This window comes from Syngnathus typhle, unplaced genomic scaffold (assembly GCF_033458585.1).
Source record: "Syngnathus typhle isolate RoL2023-S1 ecotype Sweden unplaced genomic scaffold, RoL_Styp_1.0 HiC_scaffold_118, whole genome shotgun sequence".
NCBI lineage: Eukaryota > Metazoa > Chordata > Actinopteri > Syngnathiformes > Syngnathidae > Syngnathus > Syngnathus typhle.
Window position 1 is genome coordinate 20,308 of NW_026872024.1, and position 13,060 is coordinate 33,367.

The 13,060-nt window shown below is 46.4% G+C and overlaps 1 long non-coding RNA gene across 1 annotated transcript; it reads right to left on the reverse strand.

The window, feature by feature from the left end:
* Positions 1-765: 765 nt before the first annotated feature.
* On the reverse strand, positions 766-9,291 carry LOC133148589 (uncharacterized). The gene is made up of 2 exons (XR_009712684.1): positions 8,745-9,291; positions 766-6,295 (listed from the first exon to the last, which is right to left on the reverse strand). It is a non-coding gene; the product is annotated as an uncharacterized LOC133148589 (long non-coding RNA).
* Between the last annotated feature and the right edge of the window lie 3,769 nt (positions 9,292-13,060).

Consider the following 13,060-nt stretch of genomic DNA (forward strand, 5'->3'; position numbering starts at 1 on the left):
CTCTAAAGCACCCGAGAGCGTTTTTTTCGATGCCAACCTAACCAGAGTGACGGGAGAGGCACAATTCAGAAAAAGTGCTCAGCTCGCCGAGAAAATGCGATTTAAGCAATAAAATTAAAAATGCTTATAAAACATAAACCAAACGTTGGAGGTGGTCATTTCTTCATGCGCAGTGATAAACTCGGCACTCTAAAGCACCCGAGAGCGTTTTTTTCGATGCCAACCTAACCAGAGTGACGGGAGCGGCACAATTCAGAAAAAGCGCTCAGCTCGCCGAGAAAATGCGATTTAAGCAATAAAATTAAAAATGCTTATAAAACATAAACCAAACGTTGGAGGTGGTCATTTCTTAATGCGCAGTAATAAACTCGGCACTCTAAAGCACCCGTGAGCGTTTTTTTCGATGCCAACCTAACCAGAGTGACGGGAGCGGCACAATTCAGAAAAAGTGCTCAGCTCGCCGAGAAAATGCGATTTAAGCAATAAAATTAAAAATGCTTATAAAACATAAACCAAACGTTGGAGGTGGTCATTTCTTAATGCGCAGTGATAAAGTCGGCACTCTAAAGCACCCGAGAGCGTTTTTTTCGATGCCAACCTAACCAGAGTGACGGGAGCGGCACAATTCAGAAAAAGCGCTCAGCTCGCCGAGAAAATGCGATTTAAGCTATTGTGGTGAATTCTCTTCGATGGTCAGCTGGTCTTCCAAACAAGATGGTGAAAAAGTGGCTGGCTTGGGGAAGGAAAACTTCAGTCACACATGGCTGATTGGGGAAAGATTTTATTCAACCGATGTCAGAGAGAAGTGTCTCGCGCCCTAGCCAAGATGTCGAGTCCCCCTGTCTACTCCCGTCCTAAACCTTATACTCTTGCGCTTCCCTCCACGCGGGAGCGCGCGGATGGGGCTGTTGGCTGACCTATGACCCCGCCGTTGCCCCCCCTCTCTACATCCTGTGTATCTTATCAGTTTGTTAATGGAAGCCAGATGTGTCCGGCGCCAATGAGTCTACCTTCCTGGACCAAGCCTCAAACAATCCCACAGACCCTGACCCGAACATGCCCCTGGTCATACTTAGGCTTACTATTGAGATGAACATTGCATGATATCATAATAATAATACACTACATAAACCCCCCTGCCGGGGCACCCCAAGTGCCCCGGCAACAACTCAACACGAAAAGACATCGGTACATCAAAAAAACCTTCCCCCAACCATTTTATGGTTTTCGTCTACAATTTGGACCTATTTGTCTCATCCTAAACCATGCTCAAGGCATGCTACTTAAGGTTACATTAACTAGGAAAGCTCAACCTAATTTAATAGCAAATTCCTCCCTGACAGCAATCTGAGGCCTCTCAGGAACCACATTTGACCAAGATCGAATCCCCCAACCCCATTAACTGATTGACGCCGTCCGCACACCCCCCTTCGGCAATATATCACCAACGCCATCAATTTGGAGAGGAAAAGTTTGCTGTGGCCCGTTAGAAGCCCCAAAAAGTTGCCGGACCGCCGTCGAAAAAACCCCGCCAATCTAATGACGAGGAAAAAGAGGGAGGCCCATTCTACACCCCCGGAGGCGCCTCTCACCTGGCGAGAGTCAGGTGAAGGGAGCTCCGGCACACACCACATTTCACAAAGCGTAGCATGAGCCCTAAACACAGCAACAAGCAGAACCATGACCCTCAAATACAGATCGCTCAACATGCAACGTCGTATCGTAAACATGCCACGGGGCAAGCAAATGAGGTCACATAATAAAGTAAATATCATGGCAAAAAACACAGATGTAACACAGTGAGGTATATAAAAACAAATCGTCAAAGCATGCAAGAACATTAAACCCGTCGTTGCGCTGCCCCCCTTGCATGCACAAGTACGTGCAGATATGAAATCCAGTCCATTGATCCGTCAGTGGAAAATAGCACTAGTAGTAGACGGCACCGTCCCGGGCCGGCTGTCCGTTCAGTGTCCTCCTGTTGCTTATGATGGCCGTTGAATCCCGTGCAAGGCCCCGGTCAGTAGCCAGGCGACCTATGACAAGCTAAAGCTACTGTCTGTATCAAGTGACGTTAACAGTGCAAACATGTGAAGTCATAATGGCAAAAGCCGCAGCCCAGGCCGGACGTCCTTCCGGCCCCGACGGCCACCGCTGGCGGGGCAACACAACCCGATAGCTCCAGTGTTTCCAGCCCCCTCAAATAATTATTTGGCGGTGATGGGGCAACGAGGAGAAAGCTGCGTCAATCGTCTCATTGAAATCTCATCAGAACGCCCGAGGGCTCCCGACACCTACCCCTCGTTTCCAGAGGCCCACGCAGTCCCTGAAACAAACAAACAAACAAACAAACAAACAAACAAACAAACAAGCAAACACTCCAGGACTCATTCCCCTCATTTCTCGTCGTGCCGACAGCGATGCTAGATCCCCCCAGTCACAATGTAAATTCTACCTGTTCCTGGTAGCCTTTCCTGTCGCAGGTGTCACTGTCTCAATCACACTCATCTTTCTGAAGTCCCGTCAGTCATGTCACTTCAACCGCTCTTTTTCCCGTCCAAATACTATTTGTCACCCCCAAATCCCTTCTTCAGTCTAAAGACGTGTAGCATTCTCAAACCGGTACCCCTCACAATACTGTAGTTTCCTAGATCTGTACCTTTATGTATCCGTGCCTTATGTTTGAGCCACCTCACTGTTCAAACCAGTCATCATTCTGAAACAACGCTCATGTAATCTTTCCAAAACGGTACAGCCACCAAATCCTTTCTGTATTCGTTCTGCAAACTACTCGTCCTAAAATGTATAATTAAACATTTGCCCTGTAATAGCAGCTTTGATGCAGTCACTCGTTCAGAAATTTCCCCGTTCCTTGTCTCTGGCCCCGTCTTCCTCACAGTCAATAACCTTCCAAACTTTCGTTGTGTATTGTGCCACTGTCCATTCCCAAATCACTGTATGATTTGTCCTTCGCACTTTGTCATTGAAAAAACTTAAACCTTATTGTCACTAAATTGTTACCACGCTTCGCATCCATTCCAGGCTGTTGTCTCCCGTTAACTCCCTTTCTTTCAAGACGCTTCTTCTGCTCCTTCCATCACTGCTAGTTGAATTCTGGCGTGTCCTGTTAAAGCTTAAAAACAAGTGAATTTGGAAAAAAACTTTGTATATCACAATTACAAATTGCAACCTACTCACCCCTTTCTGTTTTACCACTCCCCCCGTTTGACACATTCACCCAATGTGTCATTACGTATCAAAAGGAACCTGCAAAGCGTCCCCTCTCATCACCACACACATTGTAGCCAGGCCCACGGAACCTCTAGCTTCCATCTGGGCCCCGGGACCGTCACCCCAAGTCTCTGAAACTTGACTGTCCACCACACACTCGGCAACACAAACAAAAATCAGCGCACTCCTGTCAGTGAGCTTGTAGCCCTGCTGGCAGCGGACATTTGTACACACAAAAACAGACATCAAGTATCAAAACAAAAACAGTCATAAAATGAATCCTGGCGCTCGGGGATCCTGTCCTGAAAACCATGTAATCAACAAGTCCATTATAAAAACCAAAAAAGCAAGGGTTAACATATTCTTGTAAATTCAACACAAACGTTCCACGAACGCAATCGACAACCTGCAAGAACGAAAGCAAGTTACGCCAGCAACGCGCAATCCGCTCCTTGGCTGGCGGCCGTTGCTGCTGCAAAAAAAAGGTCAAGTCGCACAGAAACCCAAAGCAGGGCTCGCTCATGTCGCAAGCAAGCTCAAGCGTCAAACATTTGGTCACTGTCCACCTAGTCCGTCACCCCGTTGGGTGAGCTCAAAGTCGTCACACGTCAAATCGTCCAAAGTCTTGATGTCCAATACTAGTTCTGTCTTGTCTGACCATATCACTAAAACGGGCCTTCTCCATTGAACCGTTTGGTTGTCGATGGTGCCCCTGATTGATCATTGAACCGTGGTTCCGATCAGAGCTCATCACTTACCAGTTCCAGTCCCTCCGATCTGTACCACCCCTTCAGGTGAGAGGAATCTTATCCTCAATGGCAAACACATCACCCCAACTTCAGACCTCTCTGGCCAATCATACTGCGCACACACAGCCGTAGATGATCACATGCGCACTCACCCATCCACACACTCACAGACACACTCATCCGTCTCAATCACTCAGCTCTCCCCCCAAACCAAGCAAAGTTAGTATCTTAGTGTGTAGGCAAATATTGACTCCTAATAGTGACTCTTCACATTCGGACATATTCGTCAACATGACCTATTATAAAATCTCCAATTCAATTTTCCATAAACTCGCCCATCAGATTCATCGCAAATTGTCATATATGTCTATCTGAGGGACTAACTGTGGGACCCGCGTTTTGAGGGAGCCTCCATACCCTCGTATTGGTCCTACAAACTCGATCTCTATTACTTATCTTAATTAAATTCAATAAAGATGGGTCAGACTATTCTCTCTGGCTTTTTACGTCATCATTTGGCTCTCCCCCTTTTTTTCCCGTTGTCTTGCTCAAAACTGTTTCTCAGTCTGCTTCTCTTTATTGCCCCTCTTGGCGAGTCTCACTCCCCCCCTTTTTATTTTCTTTCTTCTACTTCTTCCTAAACCTCCTGCCTGTCACACCATCCAACACCTCTCCCTATTTCCTTGTGGTCGCCTATCACCACTCCTTTCATCCACTCACTCGCGCGGTCTGCCCCCCTTCTGCAAAGCTGCAGCTCCACACAGGGAGCGCCGAGCCTTCTCCCTCGAATGAGCAGTTTTTAATGTAATTTACGTCATTGCTGTCCGGATCTTCTATCCTCAATCTCCCTCGCTGTCAATTCCTGTTAAAATGGCAAATTCCAATTTGCTCTAATCCCATCTTTGACAATGGAGTTTGCCCTTATCAACCCCTCGAATATCTATGTCCTCCTATTATCTTCGCCTCCACCTCTTAGTAGTTCTTTTGACAGAATCTCCTATTGGTAACCCTACAGCGGACTGTTTAGCATATAATCCCTTACTCCGCTCTCCTGCTTCTACATTGCCGTGTGGGTGCAGTTGAATTTGAGCCCTATCTCAGTCATTATCTTGTGACCTGTGGCCTTGTGCGACTCCTATGCATGAATGTGTGAAAGTCAAAAATTTAACGGATCCAACTTTCTGACTACCCAACCTCCACTATGGTGCAACAAACTTCTATCGTATTGAGTAGGTACCTCGAGCGTCCTAGCTTCCTCTTGACTGAATCCACTTTAGTCTAGATGTCCCGTTCTAAAATCTATCTAACTCGATTTCTACTTCTTATGTGTGGTGAGCCAAAACATCAGATCTCGCTCTTGTTTCCCACCGTTTTAACCTATTTGTTTTATTCAAATCTGTTCAATCTCTGACCATGATGCTTCTCTCTGTAGCTCTACGCATTATTCAATCCTTTATCAAATCTCCTCAGTTCTGTCAAACCCAGTGCACAATGAAGCTCCTGTCCACTCTAACCCAAGCCCCACGAAGTTTTAGCACCGCCGCGGCAAGGAGTGCGATTTGGCCGTCGGACATTTCAAGTCCATATCTTTTGTCGCACCTCACCCTCTCAAGATGGTGTTCTTTTGTTGTTGCTTCAGAGCCAACACATCCATCACTCTCGAATGAGTCCATTGTTCAAATGTCCATTTTTTTCTTCAACATTGTGAGTTCCTCCACTTCTCACTGTCTTTTTCTCGTCCCCGAGGATGTTGTCTTTTCCCCGGAGTGTACTTACCCCCTCCAAGCACAACAACAGTCTTTCTTTGTCCTTGCCAAAGGTCAAAGGTGCCTCAAAGCCAGGCACCGTTTTGTAGTCGTCCACGGCTGCAGGCGGAGTCTCGGGGTCGAGTTTTCAGGGATCCTGGCACTGAGAGAGACAGACTGGGACACCAAACTTGTAAGGCTATCTCCAAATGTAGCTGCTGCCCTCCATTCACTAGTAACGTTTGTTTACCAAAAGTCGAATTCTCCTAGTAACGGCAATGTCGTCTTTATATTGTAAGTCCTGCAACTCATCCTATTGTCGAGCTAGGTTTTGTCTATAGTTCCAGTTTAAGGGGACAGTACATTGTGTCGTCAGTATCATTATTCAAAATTAACTCAGAGGTCTGCGTCCCACAACTAGCCCTGATCTATGTTTTGATCTCTCACGCGTTATTACCTGTGTCATGCTTGCTCAAAAATGCGACTTAGAATATGGTGCTGTGAATTTCCAATCTCCTCGACCAAAGTGGATCCCGCTTCTCAGCTCTCCTTTCTCATGCCCCTGTCAGCCTGCAATTGTTCAAATCAAAAATGTTATTTTCTTTTAACTCTCTTTCTGTTGAACCTCTAAATCTCTCGTGTTGCTAACCTATCTACTCCAGGAAATGATTTAAAGAAAGGACAAACGAATTACTCCCAATATCTCCTCATTATTGACGAGTAAGCCCCCCTTTCTTCTCTCACTCCCTCTTTCTATCTGTCTCTGGCTGCATTTGTGGCGTCCTGACGTAAATTAGTGAAGAATTTGGGGGCAGCGCTCCACGAAGCTTTTCCTCAGACGACCTGGGAGGTCTGTTCGTGTCTCTTTGTCCTCTGGGAGGAGACGTGCGCGTCCACCGTCTCATATTTGTTTGGTCAATCTTGTTCAAGTTAACGTAATCACTCACTTTCTCATTAGTTGTCAGATGGACTAGGGGCGCTGGCCGCCCTCAACAGGCTCCCTCTTAATTTACGGGCGAACCCCCCCCCCCTTTCCTTCACTTTCCCCCTCCACCTATCGGTCTTGGGCCGAATGTGTAGCGTCCTGCCATAGATCACTGCTGCCACGGCCCAACTCTTTTCTTAAGACACACAGGTACACAAACATTAGTATTTTAGTGAGTATTGCAAGCATGTCTCCCTCTTGCCTATTTGCAAACTGTTCAACATTAGTGCCAGTGAAGTGTCAGTTTCAATCATGCACGTTCGTTGTTAATCATGCACCCTTTGCTCATCCACATTTGATCTCCCCTCGTCATGTCTCAGTTCTCATCGACATTGACCTCTACCGGGGGGACCCAGCCTCGCCTTTGCGGGCTCCTCGGCACAGCGCCCTCGGACAAGGGGGGGTCAGCGTACCAATGTTGACTCCACGGGCTGGCCAGGCCCGCGCGTCTCGCCGGCCCCCACCTTTGCCGTCAGAGCACCATTCCGCGCCTTGGAGCACCCAGGGCCCCCTCCTTTCTTCTCTCACTGCCGTCTCCCATGCGTGTGCACATAAACGCACACACACCGAGCGCGCACACAACCGCACATGCACACACCCATCCGCGCGCACGCACACCCCATACACCAAGCGCGCACACCGCTTAGACGAACGACGACAACTGACAGAAACTTTACAGACATTACGCACAACATAGAACACAGACAAAGGGATTCGAATCCATCTCTCATGTAGCTTCTCACCAACCGCTTCCATGCGGTTTGGTCATTCTATGTCTTCTTACCGTGCGCAGGTGCACGTACAAACATGCCCTTTGCACTTCTTGTCTTTGTTTCCCCTAAGAGCGCTTTGCATTTCCCCTTATACTGCAGATTTTTAACTTCGGTGTGCACACAAATTACTTTTCTTACATGGTATACCAAAATTAACCCCCCTGAGGCCTCTTTTTTCCACGTTTTCCAATTTCTATCGGCTGCCCATTCCTCCGCCCTGCCAATTGCGGTCTGCTGCAAGCCGTAAATTTTATCAGACTTTGACAGGAGTGTGTGCTATTACAGTGCGCCTCGCCAATCGGAATCGGACCGTGACGACTTGGGTACAACCGCAGCGCACCGGTTCGCCCCGGTAAGTTGCCCGAAGAGTGTCTCTCTAAGCGGCTAACGCACCAGCTGTCAGCCGGGGGAACCTTGCAACCCACACAAACTCCTAATCTGATCAGTGCTCAAATAACGTGGTCTGCGCGCATCATTCTTTTCGGCACCCTGGTCCCAGACCCAGCCGGTAAATTTCCCACATTCGTCCACACAGTTACGGATGCCAAGGCTGCGCACTCCTCCGCTTTGCCAATTGCGGTCTGCAGCAAGCCTCCCTTTTTCGTGCGACCTATATATAGAGACAAATGCCCCCACCGGACATCTCGACCACATTGAGTGTGATCTCAACTACATTGAGTGTGATCTCAACGTCCCAGCACGACCCCGGGAATTGTGCCTCCGGTGGCTTGGTGGTGCCCGTCTCTTGTCGCACACAGTGTTCAATCGTACCTGTGTTTCCGCCTCAATCACACAGCTAAAATTTCCATCCTCCATCGGATCTGTAGCCAAAACAAAGTCCACGTTTTATGGGACTTTCTATTATTCTTCTCTCGTGACAGCCGATCAGCGATGTCCCAGACATCCTGTCCTGTTTCACGTGCCCTCTCTCGGAGCATTTTCTTTCTCATTCATCATTCACACCAGACATGTCACTCACACTGTTGTGCACATTCCCCATTAAGTTTTATGCTATTTTCCCACTTTTATTTGCCTTTTTTCTTTTTTCTATTTTTATTGAACATTTTCATTTTTCTATTGGGGCTACTCCCCCCTTTCAAACTCCACATCTCGTCGACATCCAGCTAGGGGAGACCAATCCCCCCCCTTTTTGCCAGCCACTGGCACACCAGGCCCGTTAACTGTCCCGCTTAGGAGCCACTCCATCCCCCCCCACACCAGGCACGAGCACATTGCGATACTGTGAGTGAAAGCTTCTCACCTCAAACTCAGCCTGCCGGCCGGACGCTCGATGCTCGCACCCAGGCGGGCGAGGGCTCCCCGAAGGACAAGAGAACTGTTCGTGACGCCAAAATTGTGGTGAATTCTCTTCGATGGTCAGCTGGTCTTCCAAACAAGATGGTGAAAAAGTGGCTGGCTTGGGGAAGGAAAACTTCAGTCACACATGGCTGATTGGGGAAAGATTTTATTCAACCGATGTCAGAGAGAAGTGTCTCGCGCCCTAGCCAAGATGTCGAGTCCCCCTGTCTACTCCCGTCCTAAACCTTATACTCTTGCGCTTCCCTCCACGCGGGAGCGCGCGGATGGGGCTGTTGGCTGACCTATGACCCCGCCGTTGCCCCCCCTCTCTACATCCTGTGTATCTTATCAGTTTGTTAATGGAAGCCAGATGTGTCCGGCGCCAATGAGTCTACCTTCCTGGACCAAGCCTCAAACAATCCCACAGACCCTGACCCGAACATGCCCCTGGTCATACTTAGGCTTACTATTGAGATGAACATTGCATGATATCATAATAATAATACACTACACTATAAAATTAAAAATGCTTATAAAACATAAACCAAACGTTGGAGGTGGTCATTTCTTCGTGCGCAGTGAATAACTCGGCACTCTAAAGCACCCGAGAGCGTTTTTTTCGATGCCAACCTAACCAGAGTGACGGGAGAGGCACAATTCAGAAAAAGTGCTCAGCTCGCCGAGAAAATGCGATTTAAGCAATAAAATTAAAAATGCTTATAAAACATAAACCAAACGTTGGAGGTGGTCATTTCTTCATGCGCAGTGATAAACTCGGCACTCTAAAGCACCCGAGAGCGTTTTTTTCGATGCCAACCTAACCAGAGTGACGGGAGCGGCACAATTCAGAAAAAGCGCTCAGCTCGCCGAGAAAATGCGATTTAAGCAATAAAATTAAAAATGCTTATAAAACATAAACCAAACGTTGGAGGTGGTCATTTCTTCATGCGCAGTGATAAACTCGGCACTCTAAAGCACCCGAGAGCGTTTTTTTTCGATGCCAACCTAACCAGAGTGACGGGAGCGGCACAATTCAGAAAAAGTGCTCAGCTCGCCGAGAAAATGCGATTTAAGCAATAAAATTAAAAATGCTTATAAAACATAAACCAAACGTTGGAGGTGGTCATTTCTTAATGCGCAGTAATAAACTCGGCACTCTAAAGCACCCGAGAGCGTTTTTTTCGATGCCAACCTAACCAGAGTGACGGGAGCGGCACAATTCAGAAAAAGCGCTCAGCTCGCCGAGAAAATGCGATTTAAGCAATACATTTAAAAATGCTTATAAAACATAAACCAAACGTTGGAGGTGGTCATTTCTTCATGCGCAGTGATAAACTCGGCACTCTAAAGCACCCGAGAGCGTTTTTTTCGATGCCAACCTAACCAGAGTGACGGGAGCGGCACAATTCAGAAAAAGTGCTCAGCTCGCCGAGAAAATGCGATTTAAGCAATAAAATTAAAAATGCTTATAAAACATAAACCAAACGTTGGAGGTGGTCATTTCTTCATGCGCAGTGATAAACTCGGCACTCTAAAGCACCCGAGAGCGTTTTTTTCGATGCCAACCTAACCAGAGTGACGGGAGCGGCACAATTCAGAAAAAGTGCTCAGCTCGCCGAGAAAATGCGATTCAAGCAATAAAATTAAAAATGCTTATTAAACATAAACCAAACGTTGGAGGTGGTCATTTCTTCATGCGCAGTGAATAACTCGGCACTCTAAAGCACCCGAGAGCGTTTTTTTCGATGCCAACCTAACCAGAGTGACGGGAGCGGCACAATTCAGAAAAAGTGCTCAGCTCGCCGAGAAAATGCGATTTAAGCAATAAAATTAAAAATGCTTATAAAACATAAACCAAACGTTGGAGGTGGTCATTTCTTAATGCGCAGTAATAAACTCGGCACTCTAAAGCACCCGAGAGCGTTTTTTTCGATGCCAACCTAACCAGAGTGACGGGAGCGGCACAATTCAGAAAAAGTGCTCAGCTCGCCGAGAAAATGCGATTTAAGCAATAAAATTAAAAATGCTTATAAAACATAAACCAAACGTTGGAGGTGGTCATTTCTTAATGCGCAGTAATAAACTCGGCACTCTAAAGCACCCGAGAGCGTTTTTTTCGATGCCAACCTAACCAGAGTGACGGGAGCGGCACAATTCAGAAAAAGTGCTCAGCTCGCCGAGAAAATGCGATTTAAGCAATAAAATTAAAAATGCTTATTAAACATAAACCAAACGTTGGAGGTGGTCATTTCTTCATGCGCAGTGAATAACTCGGCACTCTAAAGCACCCGAGAGCGTTTTTTTCGATGCCAACCTAACCAGAGTGACGGGAGCGGCACAATTCAGAAAAAGTGCTCAGCTCGCCGAGAAAATGCGATTTAAGCAATAAAATTAAAAATGCTTGTAAAACATAAACCAAACGTTGGAGGTGGTCATTTCTTAATGCGCAGTAATAAACTCGGCACTCTAAAGCACCCGAGAGCGTTTTTTTCGATGCCAACCTAACCAGAGTGACGGGAGCGGCACAATTCAGAAAAAGTGCTCAGCTCGCCGAGAAAATGCGATTTAAGCAATAAAATTAAAAATGCTTATAAAACATAAACCAAACGTTGGAGGTGGTCATTTCTTAATGCGCAGTAATAAACTCGGCACTCTAAAGCACCCGAGAGCGTTTTTTTCGATGCCAACCTAACCAGAGTGACGGGAGCGGCACAATTCAGAAAAAGCGCTCAGCTCGCCGAGAAAATGCGATTTAAGCAATAAAATTAAAAATGCTTATAAAACATAAACCAAACGTTGGAGGTGGTAATTTCTTCGTGCGCAGTGAATAACTCGGCACTCTAAAACACCCGAGAGCGTTTTTTTCGATGCCAACCTAACCAGAGTGACGGGAGCGGCACAATTCAGAAAAAGTGCTCAGCTCGCCGAGAAAATGCGATTTAAGCAATAAAATTAAAAATGCTTATAAAACATAAACCAAACGTTGGAGGTGGTCATTTCTTAATGCGCAGTAATAAACTCGGCACTCTAAAGCACCCGAGAGCGTTTTTTTCGATGCCAACCTAACCAGAGTGACGGGAGCGGCACAATTCAGAAAAAGTGCTCAGTTCGCCGAAAAAATGCGATTTAAGCAATAAAATTAAAAATGCTTATTAAACATAAACCAAACGTTGGAGGTGGTCATTTCTTCATGCGCAGTGAATAACTCGGCACTCTAAAGCACCCGAGAGCGTTTTTTTCGATGCCAACCTAACCAGAGTGACGGGAGCGGCACAATTCAGAAAAAGCGCTCAGCTCGCCGAGAAAATGCGATTTAAGCAATAAAATTAAAAATGCTTATTAAACATAAACCAAACGTTGGAGGTGGTCATTTCTTCATGCGCAGTGAATAACTCGGCACTCTAAAGCACCCGAGAGCGTTTTTTTCGATGCCAACCTAACCAGAGTGACGGGAGCGGCACAATTCAGAAAAAGTGCTCAGCTCGCCGAGAAAACGATTTAAGCAATAAAATTAAAAATGCTTATAAAACATAAACCAAACGTTGGAGGTGGTCATTTCTTAATGCGCAGTAATAAACTCGGCACTCTAAAGCACCCGAGAGCGTTTTTTTCGATGCCAACCTAACCAGAGTGACGGGAGCGGCACAATTCAGAAAAAGTGCTCAGCTCGCCGAGAAAATGCGATTTAAGCAATAAAATTAAAAATGCTTATAAAACATAAACCAAACGTTGGAAGTGGTCATTTCTTCATGCGCAGTGATAAACTCGGCACTCTAAAGCACCCGAGAGCGTTTTTTTCGATGCCAACCTAACCAGAGTTACGGGAGCGGCACAATTCAGAAAAAGCGCTCAGCTCGCCGAGGAAATGCGATTTAAGCAATAAAATTAAAAATGCTTATAAAACATAAACCAAACGTTGGAGGTGGTCATTTCTTAATGCGCAGTAATAAACTCGGCACTCTAAAGCACCCGAGAGCGTTTTTTTCGATGCCAACCTAACCAGAGTGACGGGAGCGGCACAATTCAGAAAAAGTGCTCAGCTCGCCGAGAAAATGCGATTTAAGCAATAAAATTAAAAATGCTTATAAAACATAAACCAAACGTTGGAGGTGGTCATTTCTTAATGCGCAGTAATAAACTCGGCACTCTAAAGCACCCGAGAGCGTTTTTTTCGATGCCAACCTAACCAGAGTGACGGGAGCGGCACAATTCAGAAAAAGCGCTCAGCTCGCCGAGAAAATGCGATTTAAGCAATAAAATTAAAAATGCTTATAAAAC